The sequence below is a fragment of the Arachis hypogaea genome, chromosome 1 (assembly GCF_003086295.3).
Source record: "Arachis hypogaea cultivar Tifrunner chromosome 1, arahy.Tifrunner.gnm2.J5K5, whole genome shotgun sequence".
NCBI classification, from domain to species: domain Eukaryota; kingdom Viridiplantae; phylum Streptophyta; class Magnoliopsida; order Fabales; family Fabaceae; genus Arachis; species Arachis hypogaea.
This window is the reverse complement of record NC_092036.1, coordinates 25,746,488-25,759,141: the sequence shown is the minus strand read 5'-3', so window position 1 is coordinate 25,759,141 and position 12,654 is coordinate 25,746,488. Positions and strand designations below refer to the sequence as shown.

At 38.6% G+C, this 12,654-nt stretch overlaps 2 non-coding genes across 2 annotated transcripts; both read left to right on the top strand.

Annotated features, from left to right (window-relative positions):
• The first annotated feature begins 1,096 nt into the window (after positions 1-1,096).
• LOC112712296 (small nucleolar RNA R71) lies at positions 1,097-1,204 on the top strand. Its single transcript, XR_003157751.1, has one exon. It is a non-coding gene; the product is annotated as a small nucleolar RNA R71 (small nucleolar RNA).
• Positions 1,205-4,235: 3,031 nt separating this feature from the next.
• On the top strand, positions 4,236-4,339 carry LOC112716606 (small nucleolar RNA R71). Its single transcript, XR_003160420.1, has one exon. It is a non-coding gene; the product is annotated as a small nucleolar RNA R71 (small nucleolar RNA).
• Positions 4,340-12,654: the final 8,315 nt, after the last annotated feature.

The window sequence follows — 12,654 nt, the reverse complement described above, 5'->3', positions numbered from 1 at the left end:
GCAGTTTCTGCCTAGACAAGTCATCCAGTTCCTTGGTGAGCAAAGGGGGTTCATCTTCCCAAGTCTCATTCCCAAATAACTTGTCATTTAGCTTCATGATTGCTCCAAGGTATTTAGCAACTTGCTCTTCAGTGACATACTCATCCTCTTCAGAGGAAGAATACTCATCAGAGCTCATGAATGGCAGAAGTAAGTCCAATGGAACCTCTATGGTCTCATTTTGAGCCTCAGATTCCCATAGTTCCTCATTGGGGAACTCATTGGAGGCCAGTGGACGTCCATTGAGGTCTTCCTCAGTGGCGTTCACTGCCTCTTTCTCCTCTCCAAATTCGGCCATGTTGATGGCTTTGCACTCTCCTTTTGGATTTTCTTCTGTATTGCTTGGAAGAGTACTAGGAGGGAGTTCAGTAATTTTCTTGCTCAGCTGACCCACTTGTGCCTCCAAATTTCTAATGGAGGACCTTGTTTCAGTCATGAAACTTTGAGTGGTTTTGATTAGATCCGAGACCATGGTTGCTAAGTCAGAGGTATTCTGCTTAGAATTCTCTGTCTGTTGCTGAGAAGATGATGGAAAAGGCTTGCTATTGCCAAACCTGTTTCTTCCACCATTATTATTGTTGAAACCTTGTTGAGGTCTCTGTTGATCCTTCCATGAGAAATTTGGATGATTTCTCCATGAAGGATTATAGGTGTTTCCATAGGATTCTCCCATGTAATTCACCTCTTCTATTGAAGGGTTCTCAGGATCATAAGCTTCTTCTTCAGATGAAGCTTCCTTAGTACTGCTTGGTGCATTTTGCATTCCAGACAGACTTCGAGAAATCATATTGACTTGTTGAGTCAATATTTTATTCTAAGCCAGTATGGCATTCAGAGTGTCAATCTCAAGAACTCATTTCTTCTGACTAGTCCCATTGTTCACAGGATTCCTTTCAGAAGTGTACATGAATTGGTTATTTGCAACCATTTCAATCAGCTCTTGAGCTTCTGTAGGCGTCTTCTTCAGATGAAGAGATCCTCCAGCAGAGCTATCCAAAGACATCTTGGATAGTTCAGACAGACCATCATAGAAAATACCTATGATGCTCTATTCAGAAAGCATATCAGAGGGACACTTTCTGATTAATTGTTTGTATCTTTCCCAAGCTTCATAGAGGGATTCTCCTTCCTTCTGTCTGAAGGTTTGGACTTCCACTCTAAGCTTACTCAATTTTTGAGGTGGAAAGAACTTTGCCAAGAAGGCATTGACTAGCTTTTCCCAAGAGTTCAGGCTTTCTTTAGGTTGTGAGTCCAACCATGTCCTAGCTCTGTCTCTTACAGCAAAAGGGAATAGCATAAGTCTGTAGACCTCAGGGTCAACCCCATTAGTCTTGACAGTGTCACAGATTTGCAAGAACTCAGCTAAGAACTGATGAGGATCTTCCAATGGAAGTCCATGGGACTTGCAATTCTGTTGCATTAGAGAAACTAATTGAGGCTTAAGCTCAAAGTTGTTTGCTCCAATGGCAGGGATAGAGATGCTTCTCCCATAGAAGTCGGGAGTAGGTGCAGTAAAGTCACCCAGCACCTTCCTTGCATTGCTGGCATTGTTGTTGTTTTCGGCTGCCATGGGTTCTTCTTCTTTGAAGATTTCTGTTAGGTCATCTACAGAGAGTTGTGCCTTGGCTTCTCTTAGCTTTCGCTTCAAGGTCCTTTCAGGTTCAGGATCAGCCTCAACAAGAATGCTTTTGTCCTTGCTCCTGCTCATAAGAAAGAGAAGAGAACAAGAAAATGTGGAATCCTCTATGTCACAGTATAGAGATTCCTTGAGGTGTCAGAGGAAAAGAAAAATAGAAGGCAGATGTAGAAAATTCGAACTTATCAAAGAAGATGGAGTTCGAATTTTGCATTAAGGAATAGTGTTAGTCCATAAATAGAAGGATGTGAGAAGAAGGGAAGTAATTTTCGAAAATCAAGTAAAAGATTTTGAAAACATTTTGAAAAACACTAATTGATTTTCGAAAATAAAAGTGGGAAAGAAATCAAGTGATTTTTTGAAAAAGAATTTGAAATTAGAAATCAAAAAGATTTGATTGAAAGTCATTTTGAAAAAGATGTGGTTAAGAAGATATGATTGATTTAAAAAGATGTGATAGAGAAGATATGATTTGAAAAACATTTTTTTTTGGCGTTAACGCCAGACTAATGCTTGTTTCTGGCGTTAAATACCCAAATGTAGCTTGTTTCTGGCGTTCAACGCCATCCTGATGCTTGTTTCTGGCGTTAAATGCCAGCTTGGTGCTTGTTTCTGGCGTTAAACGCCAGACAGATGCTTGTTTCTGGCGTTTAAACGCCAGACAGCTCTTCCTCCAGGGTGTGCTTTTTCTTCTGCTATTTTTGATTCTATTTTTAATTTTTGCAATTGTTTTGTGACTCCACATGATCATGAACCTAATAAAACATAAAAGAACAATAGAAATATAGATAAATAAAAATTGGGTTGCCTCCCAATAAGCACTTCTTTAATGTTAATAGCTTGACAGTGAGCTCTCATGGAGCTTCACAGATGTTCAGAGCATTGTTGGGACCTCCCAACACCAAACTTAGAGTTTGAATGTGGGGGTTGAACACCAAACTTAGAGTTTGGTTGTGGCCTCCCAACACCAAACTTAGAGTTTGATTGTGGGGGCTTTGTTTGACTCTGTATTGAGAGAAGCTTTTCATGCTTCCTCTCCATGGTTGTAGAGGAAGATCCTTGAGCTTTAAACACAAGGTAGTCCCCATTCAATTGAAGTACTAGCTCTCCTCTGTCAACATCAATCACAGCTCCTGCTGTGGCTAGGAAGGGTCTTCCAAGGATGATGCATTTATCCTCATCCTTCCCAGCGTCTAGGATTATGAAATCAGCAGGGATGTAAAGGCCTTTAACCTTCACTAACACATCCTCTACCAATACATAAGCTTGTTTTATTGACTTGTCTACCATCTCTAATGAGATTCTTACAGCTTGTTCCCCAAAGATTCTCAGTTTCTCCATTACAGAGAGTGGCATAAGATTTATACCTGACCCCAGGTCACACAAAGCCTTCTCAAAGGTCATGGTGCCTATGGTATATGGTATTAAGAATTTACTAGGATCTTGTTTCTTTTGAGGTAAATTTTGTTGAACCCATGTATTTAGTTCACTAATGAGCAAGGGAGGTTCACCTTCCCAAGTCTCATTACCAAACAACTTGGCATTCAGCTTCATGATGGCTCCTAGATATTGAGCAACTTGCTCTTCTGTTACATCTTCATCCTCTTCAGAGAAAGAATAGTTCTCAGAGCTCATGAATGGCAGAAGGAAGTTTAATGGAATCTCTATGGTCACTATATGAGCCTCAGATTCTTTTAGGTCCTCAATAGGGAATTCCTTTCTGTCTGGAGGACGTCCCATGAGGTCTTCCTCATTGGGATTCACGTCCTCCCCTTCCTCTTTGGATTCGGCCATTTTGATTATATCAATGGCCTTGTACTCTCTTTTTGGATTCTCTTCTGTATTGCTTGGGAGAGTACTAGGAGGAGTTTCAGTGTTTTTCTTACTCAGCTGACCCACTTGTGCCTCCAAATTTCTAATGGAGGACCATGTTTCACTCATGAAACTTAAAGTGGCCTTAGATAGATCAGAGATTATGTTTGCTAAGCTAGAGGGGCTCTGCTCAGAATTCTCTGTCTATTGCTGAGAAGATGATGGAAAAGGCTTGCTATTACTAAACCTATTTCTTCCACCATTATTAAAGCCTTGTTGGGGCTTTTGTTAATCCTTCCATGAGAAATTTGGATGATTTCTCCATGAGGAATTATAGGTGTTTCCATAGGGTTCACCTATGTAATTCACCTCTGCCATTGCAGGGTTCTCAGGATCATAAGCTTCTTCTTCAGAAGATGCCTCTTTAGTACTATTGGATGCATTTTGCCATCCATTCAGACTCTGAAAAATCATGTTGACTTGCTGAGTCAACATTTTATTCTGAGCCAATATGACATTCAGAGCATCAATTTCAAGAACTCCTTTCCTCTGAGGCGTCCCATTACTCATAGGATTCCTTTCAGAGGTGTACATGAATTGGTTATTTGCAACAATGTCAATGAGTTCTTGAGCTTCTGCAGGCATTTTCCTTAGGTGAATGGATCCACCTGCAGAATGGTCCAGTGATATCTTGGAGAGCTAAGATAGACCATCATAGAATATATCCAAAATGGTCCATTCTGAAAGCATGCCAGAAGGACACTTTTTGGTCTACTGCTTGTATCTTTCCCAAGCTTCATAGAGGGATTCACCATCTTTTTGCTTGAAGGTCTGAACATCCACTCTGAGCTTGCTCAGCTTTTGAGGAGAAAAGAACTTCGCCAAGAAGGCCGTGACAAGCTTATCCCAAGAGTCCAGGCTATCTTTAGGTTGTGAGTCCAACCATGTTCTAGCTCTGTCTCTTACAGCAAAAGGGAAAAGCATGAGCCTGTAGACTTCATGATCTACTCTATTAGTCTTAACAATATCACAGATTTACAAGAATTCAGTTAAAAACTGATAAGGATCTTCTGATGGAAGTCCATGGAACTTGCAGTTCTGTTGCATTAGAGCAACTAGTTGAGGCTTCAGCTCAAAATTGTTTGCTCCAATGGAAGGAATTGAGATGCTTGTTCCATAAAAATTGAAAGTAGGTGTAGTATAATCACCAAGCATCCTCCTTGCGCCTCCACCATTGTTATTGGGTTCAGCCATGACTCCTTCTTTTTCGAGATTCTCTATAAGGTTTTCTCTGGATTGTTGTGCTTTATCTTCTCTTAGCTTCTTCTTCAGAGTCCTTTCAGGTTCAGGATCTGCTTCAACAAGAATGTCCTTATCCTTGCTCCTGCTCATATGAAAAAAAAGAGAACAGAAAAGAAAAAGAATCCTCTATGTCACAGTATAGAGATTCCTTTATGTGAGTAGATGAAAATAAGAATAGGAGAAGGAGAAGAAAAAATTCGAACACAGAAGAGAAGAGATGGTTCGAATTTTAAGATGACGAGAAGTGTTAGTAAATAAATAAAATAAATAGAAAGAGATGAGAGGGAGAGAATTTCGAAAATTATTTTTGAAAAATAGTTAGTGATTTTCGAAAATTAAGAGAAGAAATAAAATTAAAATTAAAATTTGAAATAATTAGTTAATTAAAAGAATTTTGAGAAAGAGTGAGGAATTTTCGAAAATTAGAGAGAGAAAAGTAGTTAGGTGGTTTTAAAAAAGATAAGAAATAGTAAAACAAACAAAAAATCAATTAGTTAGTTGAAAAAGTTTTGAAAATCAATTTTGAAAAGATAGGAAGTTAGAAAAGATTTTTGAAATCAAAGTTTGAAAAAGATATGATTGAAAAGATATGATTGAAATTTATTTTGAAAAAGATTTGAAAAAGAAATTAAAAAGATTTGATTTTTAAAATTAAAATGGATTACTTGACTAACAAAAAACTAAAAGATATGATTCTAGAATTTAAAGATTGAATCTTTCTTAACAAGAAAGTAACAAACTTCAAATTTTTGAATCAATCACATTAATTGTTAGTAAAGTTTTCGAAAATTATGAAATAAAATTAAGAAAAAGATTTTGAAATTACTTTTTAAAATTTTCAAAAAATAATAAGAAAAATGAAAAAGATTTTGAAAAGATAGGATTTTTAAAATTGAAATCTTGACTTGACTAACAAGAAACAACTTATTTTAAAATTTTTTGACTAATTCAACCCGAAGATTTCGAAAATTATGAGTAAAACAAGGAAAAGATATTTTTTGATTTTTTTTGAATTTTTAATGATGAGAGAGAAAAACACAAATATGACCTAAAACATGAAAATTTTGGATCAAAACCAATGATGCATGCAAGAACACTATGAATGTCAAGATGAACACCAAGAACACTTTGAAGACCAAGATGAACATCAAGACTTATTTTGGAAAAATTTTCAAGAAAAGAAAAACATGCAAGATATCAAACTTAGAAATTTTCAATGTTTAGGCACTATGGATTAAAAAATGCATATAAAAAACAACAAAAGACACAAAACAAGAAAATATGAAGATCAAACAAGAGGACTTATCAAGAACAACTTGAAGATCATGAAGAATGCAATGCATGAAATTTTTGAAAAAATGCACAAATTTTAAAAATATGCAATTGACACCAAACTTAAAAATTGACACTAGACTCAAACAAGAAACACAAAAATATTTTTGATTTTTTTTATTTTATTAATTTTTTTGGATTTTTCGAAATTTTTTTTTGGAAAAACGAAAACAAATAAAAAATTTTTGAAATATTTTTGAAAACTTTTTGAAAAGAAAATAAGAAGAAAATTACCTAATCTGAGCAACAAGATGAACCGTCAGTTGTCCAAACTCGAACAATCCCCGGTAACGGCGCCAAAAACTTGGTGCACGAAATTGTGATCATCAACAATGGCGCCAAAGACTTGGAGCTCTCAAACGTGAATCACACTTTGTCACAACTTCGCACAACTAACTAGCAAGTGCACTGGGTCGTCCAAGTAATAAACCTTACGTGAGTAAGGATCGATCCCACAGAGATTGTTGGTATGAAGCAAGCTATGGTCATCTTGTAAATCTCAGTTAGGCGGATTCAAATGGTTATAATGGTTTTCGAATATAAAGATAAATAAAGCATAAAATAGAGATAGAGATACTTATGTAAATCATTGGTGAGAATTTCAGATAAGTGTATGGAGATGCTTTGTCCTTCCTGAATCTCTGCTTTCCTACTGCCTTCCTCCAATCCTTCATACTCCTTTCTGTGGCAAGCTGTATGTTCAGGTTTCACTGGCGTCAATGGCTACCTCCCGTCCTCTCAGTGAAAATGGTCCAAATGCTCTGTCACAGCATGGCTAATCATCCGTCGGTTCTCGATCATGTCGAAATAGGATCCATTGATCCTTTTGCGTCTGTCACTACGCCCAACACTCGCGAGTTTGAAGCTCGTCACAGTCATCCCATCTCAGATCCTACTCGGAATACCACAGACAAGGTTTAGACTTTCTAGATCTTAGGAATGGCCGCAAATAATTCTAGCTTATAGCACGATGACTCTGATCTCACGGAATGGGAGGCTCAGTTGTCAGGTAAGGCAACCATGCGTCGTAGACCAGGAATTTAAGAGATACACACTCTAGCTCTCGCTTGTAGAACGGAAGTGGTTGTCAGGCACGCGTTTATAAGGACGGATGATGATGAGTGTCACGGATCATCACATCCATCAGGTTGAAGTACGAGTGATATCTTAAAATAAGAATAAGCTTGAATTGAATAGAAGAACAATAGTAATTGTATTAATATTCGAGGTACAACAGAGCTCCACACCTTAATCTATGGTGTGTTGAAACTCCACCGTTGAAAATACATAAGTGATGGTCCAGGCATGGCCAAATGGCCAGCCCCCCTGAAGGTCTAAAATCGCATACACTGATTAAAGATCTGGTCAAAGACTTCGAATACAATAGTAAAAAGTTCTATTTATACTAAACTAGTTACAAGGGTTTGCAGAAATAAGTCTAAGTGCAGAAATCTACTTCCGGGGACCACTTTGGTGTGTGCTTGGGCTGAGCTTGAGTTTTACACATGCAGAGGATTCTCTTGGGGTTAAACGCCAAGTTGTAACATGTTTTTGGCGTTTAACTCTGGTTTGTGACGTGTTTTTGGCGTTTTACTCCAGAATGCAGCATGGAACTGGCATTGAACACCGGTTTGCGTCGTCTAAACTCAAATAAAGTATGGACTATTATATATTGCTGGAAAGCCCTGGATGTCTACTTTCAACCCAATTGAGAGCGTGCCATTTGGAGTTCTATAGCTCTAGAAAATCCATTTCGAGTGCAGGGAGGTCAGAATCCAACAACATCAGCAGTCCTTTGTCAGCCTCCTATCAGATTTTTGCTCAGGTCCCTCAATTTTAGCCAAAAAATACCTGAAATCATAGAAAAACACACAAACTCATAGTAAAGTCCAGAAATGTGAATTTTGCATAAAAACTAATAAAAACACCCCTAAAAGTAGCTAGACCCTACTAAAAACTACCTAAAAACAATGCCAAAAAGCGTATAAATTATCCGCTCATCATTGACTCTCATTGCCGAGGTTACATCTAGGTTATTCACACAAGAACAATTGGCGCCCACTGTGGGGCCGAAGACATAATTCTTTTCTTTTTCATCGGCCTCTAAATTTGCCCATGGTTGATCTCCCTCCACCTACACTGTTCGAGCTTCTCCGGATGGTATCTGAGTTGCAACAAGCCAACCAGCGCATGGCAGAAGAGAATCAAAGAATAGAAAACCAAATTGCCAAGTTAACTAATACTCGGATAAAAAACAATGATGCTCGTTAAGAACGAACTGAAGAACACCAATCTGGCCCAACACACGTATTCGAAACTGCTCGGAATGAAAGAAGGTCGACCTCAACAAAATGAAAAAGCTCGGCTAGAAAATGAAAATACTGAGCCCGACAATTCTACTGGCCCATTCACGGCCAAGGTGATGAATTTTGAGCTTTCCAAAAAGTTCACCTTACCGACTACATTAATCCCCTACGACTACATTAATCCCCTACGACAGGTTAGGAGATCCGAAGAAATATATCAATAAGTTCAAATCCATAGTGATAGTAAACGGTGCATCAGATAAAGTTTTATGTCGTTGTTTTCCATCTTATCTAGACGGTCGTACACTTGATTGGTTTTGTTCTTTTCCTGTAGATTTTATTTCTCGTTTTCGAGACCTATCAAAGCTGTTCGAGGAGCATTTTGCTGGATTAGCTATCTACCTGCACGACTTCGACTACCTAAACACAATCAAACAAGGTCAGAACAAAAGCCTCAAAGACTACATGAGTCACTTCACAAAGGTGGCTATGAGCATACCTGACCTCCACCCCGAGGAGCATTTACAAGCCATCAAAAGCGGACTCTTACCATGGAAATTTCAGGAGGCTATTGCTGTCGCCAAACCAAAAACTTTGGTCGAGTTTCGTGAAAAGGCAAAAGGTCAGATTGACATTAAAGAACTCTGACAAGCTCGAAAAAACAGAAAAACCCTAGTACAAAGAAGAAGATAAACCACAGGATAGTAAGAAAAGTTTTAAACTAATCCCTCATTATGAATCCTATACTCAGTTTAAAACAAAGCGCGACGATATCATCAAGGAGATCTTAAATTCCAAATTGATCAAGCTTCCACGGAAGGCCAGAAACTATCCATATTCAAAGGGTGTAGACAAATTAAAGTATTACACTTTTCACCAGAAGCATGGACATACCATTGATGAGTGTGTCATCGCCAAAGACCTCTTAGAGAGACTAGGTCGGCAAGGCCATCTCGATAAATACATCGGTAGCCATATACAACGGCGTGCCCCTCCCTCTGACGACCATACCTCAGTAGGACATCACAGCCGAGACAAAGAAAGGGTGAGCACAAGTCATCCTGAACAACCAAGAGAAATTATTAGTTATATTTCTGGAGGTTTTGCAGGTGGAGGCGCAACAAGCTCGGCAAGGAAACGTTCTTACTGAGCTATGTAATCGATAGAAGCCAGCCCAAACAATCCTCAAACGCCTTCACACTTTCCTTAGATGATGTTTCAATCCTCCGACTTCGATACAACTATAACAAATCTGGGTGACCCTATTGTAATCTCCATCCAGTTAGGAGATCTTTTGGTATAAAAAATACTACTGGATCCAGGGAGTAGTGCTGACGTTCTTTTCTATTCAACATTCCAGAAGATGAAACTAAGTAACAACATACTACAACCTTCCATTGGAGATTTGGTCAGATTTTCAGGTGAATGAGTCCCGGTTTTAGGATTTGTGTGGTTACAAACCACATTGGGTGAGCCTCCTTTATCAAAAACATCAGATGTTCAATATTTAGTTGTAGATTGTTTTAGCCCTTACAATTTGATACTTGGCCGACCTTTCTTGAATAAGTTCGGTGCAATCGTTTCCACAATTCATCTTTGTGTTAAGTTCCCTATGCAGGATGATACTATTGCAACAATTCACAGTAACACCCGTGATGCCAGACAATGTTATAACAGTAGTCTCAAAAGACCCCACCGAAGTATAAATGCACATGTACACAACATTAGTGTCAAGACGACCTCCCAGTTTTGGCCAACCTTGATCCGAGGGCAGACGTTCTCGAACGAACAACCCCAACGAAGGACTTACAAAAAATCTATTTTGCAGATAACTCGAAAAAATTCACTTATGTAAGAACTATACTAAGCTCGAAAGAGAAAGCCTCATTTCAATCATTCCTACAACAAAATGCCAACTTATTTGCATGGACACCTGCAAACATGCCTGGAATTGACCCATCAGTGATCTCTTATAAACTGATGTTGGACCCTTCTATCTGAATTATAGCAGAGAAGAAGTGAAATCTAGGACTCGAAAGAAAGCAAGCCTCGTTACAAGAGACTAAGAAGCTCATCAGTGCAGGCTTCATAAAAGAAATCAGATTCACAACATGGCTGGCAAACGTCGTCATGGTAAAGAAACATAATGGTAAATGGCATATGTGTGTTGATTTCACCGATCTCAACAAAGTGTGCCCAAAAGATTCCTATCCCTTACCATATATTGATTGCTTAGTAGACAATGCTTCAGGTTATAAAACACTGAGTTCCATAGATGCATATTCTGGCTATAGCCAGATCCTAATGCATCCATCCGATCAAAGTAAGACTGCATTATTACTGAATATGAAAATTACTGCTATAAAGTTATGCCATTTGGACTTAAGAATGCAGGAGCAACATACCAATGCCTTATGGACAAGGTATCTGCAGCATAGATCAGAAGAATCCTCAAAGTTTATGTTGATGACATGGTAGCCAAAACAAAGCTTGGCAACAATCATCTTGACGACCTTATAGAAATATTCAACCAAATCCAAAAATATAATATGCGGCTTAATTCTGAGAAATGTGCCTTTGGTGTACAACGAGGCAAATTCCTCGATTTCATGCTCACCAACCGCGGAATAAAAGCCAATCCAGAAAAATGCCGAGCTGTCTTGGACACGGCGAGCCCGCAAACAATCAAGGAAGTCCAACAGTTAACAGGGAGACTTGCTACACTCTCTAGATTCCTACCTTGTCTAGCTTCTAAATCTTTCTGTTTTTCTCAAACATTAAAATAGAAAAAAGCTTTTCATTGGATTGATGAATGTGAAACTGTTTTCACAACTATAAAAAACACTCTTTGAAAACCACCTATTTCGCAAACCCCCTTTCAAGGAGAACCACTTTACTTATATTTATCTGTCACTGATTGGGCCAAAAGCTCTGTTTTTATTGCAGAGAGACAGAAACAGCAATAGCCGATCTATTTTATTAGCAAGACTTTACAACACGCCGAACTTCGCTATCCTAAGATCGAGAAGCTAGCTTTAGCTTTGGTGTTCTCAACCCGGCGACTTCGGCCATATTTCTAAAGCCATGTCATCTATGTTCGCACAGATCAACCTTTACGACAAGTTCTTCAGAAACCAGAATTAGCTGGCCGACTAGTTAAATGGTCGGTTGAGCTCTCCGAATTTGACATCAGATACCAGGGGCGAGGTCCCATAAAGTCACAATATTTGGCAGATTTTATCGCCAAATTCACAGTCCCAATTGCCATTGATGATTCAAAGCGAGTAATGGTGTGGTGCTGGGGTTTTACTTGAAGATGGTAATGGTTATGTTATAGAGCAGTCTTTATACCTTTCTTTCAAAGCGAGTAACAATGAAATTGAATACGAAGCTCTAATTGCCTGTCTCAAACTCGCTATCGATCTAAATATTACCGAACGCAAGGTATAATGTGATTCCTTGCTCGTCGTACAGCAGGTGAATAACTTGTACCAGGTAAAAGATCCTTTATTATCCAAATACCTTGCTATTATTCAAAGCTTATTTTCAAAGTTTTCCAAAATTAAAATTCAACATATACCTCGTGATTATAATAGCCAAGCTGATATTCTATCCAAGCTCGCCAGTTAACAAACAACTTCTTCTTCCCTTCACCGATTCACACTACTTAAACCAAGTATAGATCTAACCAAAATTCTAAGTGTCATGCAGGAAGAAGATTAGAGAGCACCCTATATAAACTATCTCAGGACTGGAATATTATCAGACAACATTGAAAATACTCGGCAATTTTGCTGACAAGCTTCATTTTTTATAATATAAAATAACTGCCTATATAGACAAGGATTCTATCGTCCTCTACTTAAATGTCTTTCCAGGTCGGAGGCCGAGCTTGCGCTTGCCGAGGCACACGAAGGAATATGTAGCACACAACTCAGAGCCCGCAGCTTATCCTCCAAGATACTCCGAGCTGGTTTCTTTTGGTCGACATTGTAATAAGACTGTAAAACAAAAGTAAAAAGCTGTGACAATTACCAGAAACACAGTCCAATTACACACCTACCAGCCGAAATCCTCCACAATACCAAGGTAAGTTGGCCCTTCAATCAGTGGGGGCTTGACATCCTCGGCCCTTTCCCTTTGGCGGCAGGGCAAGTAAAATTTTTAATAGTAGCAATTGATTACTTTTCCAAATGGATAGAGGCACAGCCTCTAGCAAATATCACA